Source organism: Urocitellus parryii, unplaced genomic scaffold, assembly GCF_045843805.1.
Source record: "Urocitellus parryii isolate mUroPar1 unplaced genomic scaffold, mUroPar1.hap1 Scaffold_62, whole genome shotgun sequence".
Lineage (NCBI taxonomy): Eukaryota > Metazoa > Chordata > Mammalia > Rodentia > Sciuridae > Urocitellus > Urocitellus parryii.
The window spans coordinates 1243979-1256415 of NW_027554113.1; the positions used below are offsets into that span (position 1 = coordinate 1243979).

A 12437-nucleotide genomic window follows, 5' to 3' on the forward strand; every position below is an offset into this window, starting at 1 on the left:
TGTCATGGATAAAATAGGTTTTGTCTACTGGAATAAGAAAAATTGTGATAAATTTTTGGGGTTAGGAAGTTACTATTCAGAAAAAGTAGAACAAAACAGATGAAAGTGCCAGATTCTGCTATGTGGAGACAGAGCTTGGTGGGGACATTGAAGCCTGATGCATTTATTACCTCATGCATTTATTTAATATTTTAAATAGAAAAGTATTCAATAGTTTGTTTTATGTGAACTTCAAGAAATGATGAATTTGTACTCTCTCCGAATCTCTAAATTTTGAAGATATCTTTACCAATTATGTGTTTGTGCAAAGAATATTGTCTTCATAGAATAAATAATGATATAGCAACTCTTATCAATTTAATTCAAAATAAGTAAGGTATTAATCCTCTAATTGTGCTTTAACAAGTAGGGAATATTTATTTTTATATTAGTGCAAAATAGTTAATCATAACATGGGGTGTTCATTTAGATATATGCACATAACATAATTTGCTCCCCTTCAATCCCTATTACTTTTACTTCCTTCCCCTTATCTTACCCCTGATTGTTAAATACACTGTATTTTATACAATTGGAAACCATTTGATAGGAAGGAAAATAAAAAATGAAGTATTTTCAGTGTGACCTGTTTTCCTTTTTAAACTTCTCAGGTATTAACAGAAGTAAAGACTGTGAAAATAAAAGCAGTACATATAAACAGTACAGCAACTAATATTTGTAATAGAAAATACTGCTCAAAATAAAATTTTCCACTTTTTATGTTTTACAGTATACAATTATATACACACATACTTATATTAATTTGGCAAGATAACTATACAATAGAAATAACAGTTCTCTGAATTTTATCTACCTAAAAAGAGAGCAATTATGCCTCAAATTTATTTGACCTACGCTTTCTCAAAAAGCTATAATGGCAATAAAACTATGAAAGCTCATTTTAAAAGTTAATATTTTAATGGAAGAAATACCATGACAGAGTTCTTCCTCCATAATCATATATACATAGGAAATGAAAGCCCAGAGGATGGTTCAAATTCTTAATTACAGAAAGTACTACCAAAGAGAAAACGAATGTCTGTACAATAGCCAAAAGTTTTATCATGATCAGACATGAAGGTCATTGTCTTGACACGATTTTTGTAATATCCTATCCTTAATACTATAGCATCTTTATAACTAACACACACACACACACACACACACACACACACACACATCCCTCCCTCTGTTCCTGGCTTCTTAATTTGATGCTATTAATGTGTCTATTCCCATTTAAATACCATACTTTTTGAATTGAAGTAGTTCTAAAATCCATTTAGCTAATCTAGTAGGTAGCACAAGTATCACAACCAGCTTTGTTTCTTTCCTGTTCCTCCAGTCATTCATTAATTCACTTACTCATTGATTCATGATAATATTGCATGTTAGTCTGGTTGATAAATTTTATGCAAAACTTGTCAATTTCTACCTAGTACCTATTAAGTTTCTAATTAGACTGTCTTCCTGAGTTAAGTCAACTCGTGTATTTATCTTTACTTTTGTCTGTTGCAACTAATGTAATCACAGAAATAATTTTTTGAGAAAATCACATTGATAAACTTTTCCTAAAATATTGTACATTCTTTATAAAGATTAAAGAAAAGTATCAGCAATGGGAAGGAAGGTAAAAGTATCTTTTTTCAAGAAAATTGCCTAGACTATAATGCTAGAAAGTAGGATTAGTGAAAGAGGTTAAATATAAAAGTATTATTGAGATAAATAGAGCTTTTTCATTTGATATAAATCTTTGCCTAAAGTCTGGAAGTTTAACTCAGAGTGCTATTAATATCTGTATCCCAATTTTAGACAAACAATTTTATCAACAAGTGTTTGAAATGATGTGTAAAATCACTAATAATTAGGGAAATGCAAATCAAACTTAAAATGAAGTAACACTTCATTATAATAAGAATGACTAAGTGAAATAAGTCAGATTCAGAAAGACAAGGATTCAGTATTTTCTCTCAAATGCAGAAGCTTAAGCAAAGTAAGGGGAAAATGGGGGATGACAGGACAAAGGGGAGATAAGTACAGTCAAAGAAGGGGATCGAGAGAGGGGAAGAAGGATTGGGAAAGGGAAGAACAGTGGAATAAAATTAACCAAATTACACTATGTACATATATTAATATACCATAGTGAATTCTACCTTTATGTATATTTATAGAGCATGAATGGAACCGTTGTGAATCTGCAATATGTATAACGGGGTAAAAATGGGAGTTCATAATCTGCTTGAATCAAATGTATGAAATATGATATGTCAAGAGCTTTGTAATGTTTTGAACAACTAATAATAAAAAAGAAAGAAAAAAATAAGAAAAAATCCTCTTATAACAAAAAAAAGAATAATAAATAAATAGAAGAAAGACTAGTAGAGAGCAAGAAGAATGGAGGAGGGAGGAGAGGAGGAAAAGTAGAATCACTGTGGACTGAAATGGAGCAAATTATATTCCAGGCATATATGATTATGTCAAAATGAACCCCACTATTATGTATAACTATAATATACTATTAAAACCATGAGAAAATATAAAATATAACAAGTTTTAGTAAGGATGTGGAGAAAAACAATGCTTGGAGCCTACTGGTGGGAATGTAAATTAGTACACACATTATGGAAAATAGTAGCAGGTTTTCTCAATAAATTTAAAATAGAACCATCAAAAGATCCAGCAATTCCACTCCTGGTTATACATCCAAAGGAAGTGGAATCATTATTTTGAAGAGACATCTTCACTTCCATGTTTATTAAAGTACTTTTCACAATAGCCAAGAAATAAAAACCACCTAAATAGCTATCAACTGATAAATGGATAAAGAAAATATGTTCTATATACATAATGAAATACTACACAGACATAAAGAAAATTGTGTTACTTGTGACAACATCAGTGGAACAGAGACCATTCTGTTAACTGAAATAAACCAAGCACAGAAAATCATGTACTACACAATCTCACTCATATGTGGAATCTAAAAATGTTGATCTCTTAAAAGTTAAGAATACAATGGTGATTACCAGAGTCTGGGGAAAATAGAGAAGGAATATATGGGGAAATGTTGATAAATAGATAGTTATGGTTAGACAGAACTGAGAAACTCTGGTGTGCTACTGTACATTAGCATGACTACAGATAATGATAATATACTGTATATTTCAAAAGGCCAGAAGAAAGGACTATGAAAGCTTTTACCATAAAGAACTGATAAGTGAGGAGATGGATACCTTTAAAACTGATGTGAATATTATATAATATATACATGTATTGAACCATGTTACTTCATTAGTATATACAATTATTGTGTCTTTAAATATCAGTTAAAATGAACTTTAACAAAATTTTTAAAAGATAGGGGATAAAAAATGCTAGTGGGATACAGAGGAAAAAGAATCTGTGCTGTAGTGAGCCGTTTCTGTGTACTGTGGCCGCCATTACAAGATGGCGCTGATAGCACCGTGGCCTGTGATAAACAACTCCTTATTTTGGGAGAGTTGGCACGTAGCTGTAAAACACCCTATGAGAAAGATCCACGTGGCAGTTGTGCATTGGGGCTTTATCTGCTTTATTAGGGCTGGGGCACATAGCAGTAGTAGGAGTAGTAGTAGTAGGAGTAGCAGTAGGAGTAGCAGTAGAAGTAGCAGTAGGAGTAGTAGTAGAAGCTAGAAGACATGTCAAAATAAAGGCCTGAATAAACTGCTGAAGGAAGAATCCTGTGTCGTGTTTCCTTTGCTGGCGAGGGGACGCGGCAGTTGGTGGCCCGGACTGGGAAACCTCCTGGAACCCAGGATCCAGAACCTTCAGCAGTCAAGGGTGGTGCACCAGTAAATTCCCAGGTAAGTGGGAATCCAAAATTAAAGCGGGGCAGCTCCTCTATAGATAAAGAGAGAGCGGGAATAAGTCCCAGGTAAATGGGATCCGCAATGAAAGCGGGGGACGCTCCTCTGTAGATAAAGAGAGAGCGGGGAAAAATAATAAATTCCCGGGTAAATGGGAATCCGCAAATGAAAGCGGGGCGCTCCTCGGTAAATAAAGAGAGAGCGGGAATAAGTCCCAGGTAAATGGGATCCGCGATTAAAGCAGGGCAGCTCCTCGGTAGATAAAGAGAGAGCAGAAAAAAATAAAATAAAAAAATAAAATAAAATAAAATACGACGCTCCTCTGTAGATAAAGAGAGAGCGGGGCTTTGTACTTTCACTTTCTTCATAGTTTTGAAAACATTATGGGTGTTAACTCCTCAAGCCCAATTTTGCTGGCCTTGGATGGGCTGCTGCGTTCTAAGGAATTTAAAGTGGAACAGAGCACATTACAGAGGTTTTTAGAAGAGACTGACTCTGTAGCTCTTTGGTTTGTTTTTTCAGGGAGTCTGACGATTCCCAGCTGGGACAAATTAGGGAAGGACCTGGATTTCGCTCGTGAGCAGGGTATCTTGAAGGATGGTGTTATACTACTTTGGAAGTTAATTAGAGGATGTATAACAGATGGTAAATGCCAGGAAGCTGTGAGTGAAGGTCAGGCAGTCCTTGAGCAGTTGCATGAAGAAAAATCGGAGGGGTCACATAGCGAGGTAGCAGAAAGTATTAGGAGTAAAAGTGGTGAACAAACGAGGGAGTCTAAAGTTAAACAGAGGAAAAGGCTCTATCCGGACTTGACTGAGTTAAAAACTCCCAAGGACACAAGTAGCTCGGACAGTTCTGAGGAATTGGATCCACCCTAGCCGCTCTCAACCCCGCCTTCTCATCTTCCCCCTCCCTATCAGGCCCACAGAAAAGTCTTAATTGACCTTCTCCAAAATATTCACCATGGCTGATTTTAGGACTTTCAACAAAAGAATCTTTACAAAAAGGTTCAATATAGATAAAACTTGCTATTTTCATGTTGCCCTGTTTTATTTGGCCACTGTCTGAAAAAGTCAGCACTCCAGGCGCTGGACACTCCCTTACTAGTTTTTCACAAAAATATGTAAACAAGGCCTCTGGCCTTGAGCTGGGCTTCACAGTGCTGACTACATTTCTAAGATAAGGGAGTTACTAATTGGGCTCCATGGTAACAGCTGGCAGGAGGAGGAACTGGAGGGTCAATTAAGGAAGTCAAGATTTAAAGCACCTACGGCCCGATCGCTGTCACGCTCCCTCCTTATAACCTCGATTGGGATGAGGACAACCCCAGAAGGCAGAGGAAAATACAGACAAAATCAAGCAAAATGCAATTGGCTAGGAAAACTTGGAGAACTTTTGCCCCGAAAATGGGCAGCAAACTCCATGTTGTTTGCATCACCATGGTAACCATGGGGTGCCTGGCCCTAAGAGCGGCCTCCTGGTCCCACCTCCCACACTTTTGCGTGCTTCCGATTGGTTCTTCCACAGTCACTCATACAGGACTTCTAGTCCCGCCTTCCAGCCACTAACCTGTACTGCTGTGTTTCAGATTTCTACCTGAGCTGCTCAGAGCCTGTATTTATAAAAAATGCCTACCTGTAAATGCTAACAAAAGATATCTTTTTCAGACAAAATTTAATTCCACAGGTTTCTATGTTACAGTCCTAAATTTAAGCTAATTCTAAGTTAAATAACCTGACTTTTTCTCTATAGTTGTGTTACTGAATAATGTTCTATTGATGAGAGATATCAAATATGCTTCTTTATATTTTACTTTTAATTTTGAAGGTTATGAGGATGCATTTGCTTGCCACAGGAACAAGCCTGCAAAGTTCCTGTGATGACCAAAAAATCCTTATTTTCATTGCTAACTATAAAAATAAAAATGTATACTCAAGGATCTTATTTCAGTTACATCAAGTGACGTCACATAGAAGAGTGCACTCCTAGTTAAAAATAAATTTAAATGGATCCAAATATTTTAAGACCGCGTGGTTACATAAAGTTAATACAATTATAAGTCATGTTCTTATTCTTAATATATATATATATTTTTTTAGATATTTAGATAACCTATATTTGTTAATCTATAAATTAATTAGCACATGCCTAATTAATTAGTTAATATATATTTGCCTAATTGTTTTTCTTCAACAGAAAACCCATAATTTATGTTTTATATTTACATTTATCAGATATTCTGCCTTTTCAGTTACAGATATTTGAGATAAATGTGTTTACTATAAATTTGCTTTTAAGTAAAAATACAATCAAGTAATTTCTAAATCTCAAAGTAGAATTAATCAACACATTTTATCTGGGATTTTGGCTGCTAATCAAAGGATAGAGTTACTTCAAGCTCAGGTAGAAGAATTGTCTGACCTAGTACATTTGGGCTGTATTGATCAATGAGCACATTTATGTATAACCTCTGTCAGATTTTATGATTCCAGAAATGCCTCATGCATCATTGGAGACTATCTATCCGGAACCTGGTCCATGGAAGCAGAAAACTTGATCCAGTCTCAACTAACTCAGATTGCTGTTTTGAATAACACCCATGTCGATCCAGTGACCTTGGGTCAATTTACCAATTGGTTGTCATCTGCCTTTTCCTTTTTTAAGGAGTGGGTGGGAATAGGCATTTTTGATGCAATGTGTTGCTTTGGTATGTTTCTCTGTTTGTGGTTTCTCTGTCGCCTCAAGGCCCACAGTGCTCACAATAAGACTATGATCATACAAGCTCTTGCTACTTTAGAAAATGGCAACTCGCCACAGGTCTGGCTTACGCATCTTAAACAGTAAACCTTTGACATGGTCGTTGCACCCCAAGTTATTATAACATTGCACTGGGATGGACATGTCCTTCTTTTGTCACTCTTCTAATGCTGAAACTTCTAATATATCTTTCCTCTATGCATACCTCTCCTCCCTGTCTTTCTGCACTAGGATCTTTACTAACTAATCTTACGGTTCAACTACACCTGCCATTTGATGGTGATGGTCATGGGTCCTGTTTATGGAGGCGGTTACCATAACAATGTCCTGTTGGCCACAACATGCTGAGCTGATCTTGTAGTACCCAGTGACGGGCAACTTCCACGCTTGCACTGCAACCTAAGACAGGGGAATGGGGCCTCCCCAGAGACGGGTAAGCAATGCAGGGGCGGTGGACGACCTAAGACAGGGGCTACTTGATTCCCTTTGACATGCAATAAACAAAAGAGGGGAACTTGCTGATAGCAGGCCTTCCCTGGCCCCCAGGGGCCCAGCCCCCAATTCTTTGTTCTGCATGTCGAAGTGGCCAGCTCACTAGGCCTCCTGTTTATCCGCCTGAGATTCCACGGGAACGTCTTGGCCTTTATCTAACAATGGCAGATGTCACGACCGAATTTCTTCCCCTTTCTGCTGCCCGTGCCTTTCTTTCAGGGTGCTGCCAACTTGTTTTTCGTCGTATTTCTATACAGCCACAGTTCAGCCTCAGCTGTCCCCCTTCGTCCACCATCATCACGATACAGGATGCGAGGCAAGGCACTGCACTTGAGTGATCCTTGAAGTGGACCTCAAGGAGAGCATGTCCTATTGCATGCGGGTTGGACGTCCACGCCCCGCCCCACGAAAAAAGGCGTCGGCTGATATGGAGCCAGATCTGGGGAAGGCGCCTCCTTAGGGCTGGACCATATGCAGCCACTTCTGCACAGTGGGATAGGACCTCTACTCTCGCCTGTATTGTGTTAGTAAAACAAAAAAGGGGGAACTGTAGTGAGCCGTTTCTGTGTACTGTGGCCGCCATTACAAGATGGCGCTGATAGCACCGTGGCCTGTGATAAACAACTCCTTATTTTGGGAGAGTTGGCACGTAGCTGTAAAACACCCTATGAGAAAGATCCACGTGGCAGTTGTGCATTGGGGCTTTATCTGCTTTATTAGGGCTGGGGCACATAGCAGTAGTAGGAGTAGTAGTAGTAGGAGTAGCAGTAGGAGTAGCAGTAGAAGTAGCAGTAGGAGTAGTAGTAGAAGCTAGAAGACATGTCAAAATAAAGGCCTGAATAAACTGCTGAAGGAAGAATCCTGTGTCGTGTTTCCTTTGCTGGCGAGGGGACGCGGCACTGTGCAATATTAATGTTGATGGGAAGGTAAATGAGGACAACCAATATCAAAAATAATATGGTGATTCCTCAAAAATTTAAACAAAAAACTACCATTTGACCCATAAATCTCACTTCTTTTTTTTTTTTTTCCTTTGAAGGGTAAAAATTTTATTTTTGAGGAATTCATACTGCACATTTTCAAAGAGAGTCACATAAGAAAGCAAAAATGTTATCCTCCCCTCATCCTAGAAATAAATAAGAAGGGCATAAAATTTCTTTTTAAATCATGACACTTGTAAGTTTAGCACCAGCATCCAAAATGAACAAAAAAGGGAAAAAAAAGCATTTACTATATATTTCAGATTTCTTTGGTTGGGGTTCTCCCCATGTGGTATTAATATTTCTTCTTTCAATTCATATTACCAAAACAGTAAAAACCAGGAAAAAAATATAAACCTAGTGGTTGCTGAAACTGGGGAGGTTGCTCTCTCGTACTCTGTGCAGACATTCCCGGAATGGCAGCTTGCTGGAAAAATATGCTGACATTTTCATTTTGCAGTTGTTAGTTTCTCAAAGAATAACAGTAAACATTCTAATGTCCAAATCTTGGTTAGTCTTCCACTTTATTGCTTAGATGTTTCTTTGGTGTTGGTAAGGTTGTGGGTGTGCTTTTTGCTTTACTTTTGAATGGTCATTATTCTTTAGGTCACCCTGCTGGTGGTGAAGGTGCCTGGGGAGCTGGGTGTCACTCAGCACTGCTCTGCTCCGTGGCTGGAGCAGGGTTCTCAGTTGGTGCTTCACCTGCCTTGGTCTCTTTGCCATCTTGTGAAGGAGCATTTGGAGGACGGGGGCGACGTCGATAGTTATAGGGACGCCGGTATCCATGGCGAGCAGATGGCTGGTTTGGACCATTGGCTGCTTGTTGATTCTCTTTATCTTCAGCCTCTCCAACAGCTGGGGCAGGTCGTGGGCGAGGAGGTCCCCTACGGTACCTTGGGCGATAAGTTGGATTTCTATGAACTGGTCCCGGAAGCTGTGCTCCCTCCGGGACTCCATCCTTCATCTCTCCAATCTCACCAGCCTGCATTCTGTTGGGATGGGGAAAGACCCGTGAGCGACTGTCAAAGGTCTGTCCCACGTGGTAAGGCGGGAACCGCCGCTGCCGGTACTGAGGGCGGTACTGGGGGCGGCGCAGCTGACTCCGGGCCCCAGAGAACTGCCCGTCAGTGGCAGGGGGGTCAAATCCTTCACTGCTGCCGCTCCCTTCCTCCTCCTCCTCCCCAGCGTAATTACGGGGAGGTCCACGGCGTCTGCCATAGTAGCCACGTCTATAACGGCGCCGATCAGCAGCATATCGACTCCCTTCTACAGGAACTCCATCTGGGCCAGTCACATTGGCTGCTTCAGCACACTTTTCTCCTTCAACCACATCAAACTCTACAGTTTCTCCATCTCCTACACTACGCAGATATTTCCGTGGGTTATTCTTCTTGATGGCAGTCTGATGTACAAATACATCTTCTTTGGTGTCATTTCGATTTATAAATCCATATCCATTTCTGACGTTGAACCATTTGACAGTGCCAAGGACTTTGGTGGCGAGAACTTTTTTCTCCGCGTCTTCGCTGCCGGCGGTGGCTGAAGAGGCGGGGGCCGCGGTGCCCGTGGCTGCCGGGGCCGCGTCCCCACCGGGGTTTCCTGCGACGAGGGCGGCGGGCGCAGGAGCCACGGCCTGGGGCGCACCGCCGCCCACAGGGCTCTTGGGCGCGGGGTCCTGGGGCGCCGCGGCGGCCGCCTCTGCCGGAGCCTGCGGGAGGGTGGTGGTGGTGGTGCTGGTGGCCTCGCCCGCCTCGCTCATGCCGCCTCCTCTGCTCTCACTCGGGCACCTCGGTGGCGGTTGGTCGGCGGTTGGCGCGGCTGGTGGTCGCGATGGCCGGGCTCGCTCTCAGGGAGGCCGGTGCGGATCTCGCGGCGCAGGCGGCGGCGGCCGAGGGGGCGTCTCGCGGCGGAGGCGGCTCGAGCTCTCGGGCTGCGCGCTCGCGCTGGGGCTCCTCGCTGGATCTTACTCATAAATCTCACTTCTAAGTATATATGCAAAGGAAATGAAATCAGTGTGCTAAAGATACATCTGCACTCCCATGTTTATTGCAGCACTAATTATGATGGCCAAGATCCAACATCACTTTCTTCTACAACTTACTTGACGATTCCTATTCTTGTAATCTATTGCTGTATTACACACTCCTCTATATTTAGCAACTAAATACTACTGCGGTTGCTCAGTTTTGTGGGCAAGGAATTTAGGAAAAGCTCAATTAGGTGGCTCATCTCTGATCCATTGATGTTTTTGCATCAGAGGGTGCAGCTGGAGTGGCAGGTTCCAATTCCAAGATGTATTCTTTAATAATGATTGGTTCTTCAGTGTTCCTGTTTCTGCTTGTCTTTTTTTTTCTGTCTCTCTTAATGGTGTATCATCCTTCAATACTCTGTACTTGTCTTGTGCTTCTTAAAGAAAGATACTTTCTTGGAAGACATATTTCTCTGTCTTAGTAGGCATAGCAGCTCTATTTCAAGCATAAAAGGGTCCAAAATTTAGGAGATTAATCTTCTAGTACTTTAAAGCCTAAGCCTAGAAACTTGCACAGCATTACTTTCTCCAGAATTATGCTACTAAAATTATTCATAGTGCTTTCCTTACTTCAAGGGGATGTGTCACCTCATAATTGAATAGCAGAAATTTCAAATAGTGTGTGGAAATTTTTAATTCCCCCCTAAGTCCTAATGCTTTCATTCAATATAAATTTATTTTTTTAATTCTCTTTAGTTGTGATACAGCATCAGGATACACCTTGACATAAATACAAAGCATGGAACCCAATGCACTCTGATCAGTCCCCAGCACTCCTTCCCCATTCCGCTCTCTCCAACTCTACCAATCCCTCTTCAATCCATTTACAGTTTACTTTAAAAAAAAAAAAAAAAAAAAACCACCTAGTGTCCTGTGGATACAGCTGACGCTGGGACCCACCATGCCACATCCGTGAATGCACATACTAACATTTGGTCAGATTCATTCCACTGTTTATCCCTATTCCTGTTCCTTCTTCCTCTTCTTAATCCCCATTCAACTATTATACTAACCTTCTCATTGTTTTGATGAAATTCCCTCACTCCCCTTTTATTTTCTTTCATCTCCACATACTATTCACTATTAAGCTATTGCCTAATTTTACAAAATTATTTTACCCTAACATCTAAGAACATTGGTCCTCTCAACATTTTTCTTTTATCTTGTAAATGCATCATAATCCCTCAGCAATTCAGATGCATTCAGACTTCCTGGTTCCATTGGAGACAATAACAAGATAATAAATAACAGCTCCATTGTCAAAGTTGGTAGTTTTGCAAATTAACTATGTTCAATTTTTGACATTAGGGCTATGTTTTAATAACTATTTCCATTATGTAAAAGTACTTTAAAATAAGTAACGTTCAAACAGTTAATATCAGCATTCAAAGCAACAACAAAAAAAGTTCCAGAGGAAAAAAGCAAAAAACATATTTTATGTATGGTAGAACATGTCTTCCTGGTGACATTTTACAGTCAATTCAAACATGTACAACTTCTGATACATAGCTATGGAGTGCCAGAGCAAGTTGCTCTGAAGTATCACCAAGGAACAGAGAGATACCTTTAAGTTTATAATACACTATTTGTGAACTAAAAATATTATTGTAAGTTTATAGAACATTGTGAGCTCTGTCACTACATAAAGTTTGTTCTTCATGAATATAGGTTCATATGTAATCTCAGTATGTATAAGGGTAACTTGATGGTAGAATAAAAATTTCCTGAATACTAAAAAACAATTATGGGGTAGATTTATTATTTCATATGAATGTTCATACCTGCATAAGAATTCCTCTCTAGTTATGGAATTTCATATTCCATAAATTCTCCCTCTAAGAGTTTTTTCTTCTTTGAACACAGCTATATAGCTACACAATACACTGCTGAATATTTTACAGATAATTCTGAACTCATATCTGCCCCAAGGTGTCCCAAATACTCTACCCAGGTAGATTGTTATGAAATAGGGTTATGGCTCAAATTTTGATTTAGAAAAATATCTTCTTCAATCATCTACACAAATTCCAACACAGATAATGCACTTGATCTTTAAAATACATATCAATACTCATGGAATCAGAGTACCTTCAAATATTATTAGTTCCACCCTAATAGACTCACAATTTTTGCACAGATTATTAAATTTTCCCAACTACTCAAAAGGAGAAGCATGACATCACTATTTTTTTTTTTATGCTCCACAGGTTCACCAAGAAAGCTGGTGAAATGTACCTCATAACATTAAATTATCAGGCCAGGGAGTGAGAGTAAGTTCAAATCCAACTTTTCCCTCTT

At 39.6% G+C, this 12437-nt stretch overlaps 1 pseudogene; it reads right to left on the reverse strand.

The window, feature by feature from the left end:
* Positions 1–8171: 8171 nt before the first annotated feature.
* On the reverse strand, positions 8172–10073 carry LOC144252877 (Y-box-binding protein 3 pseudogene; annotated as a pseudogene).
* Between the last annotated feature and the right edge of the window lie 2364 nt (positions 10074–12437).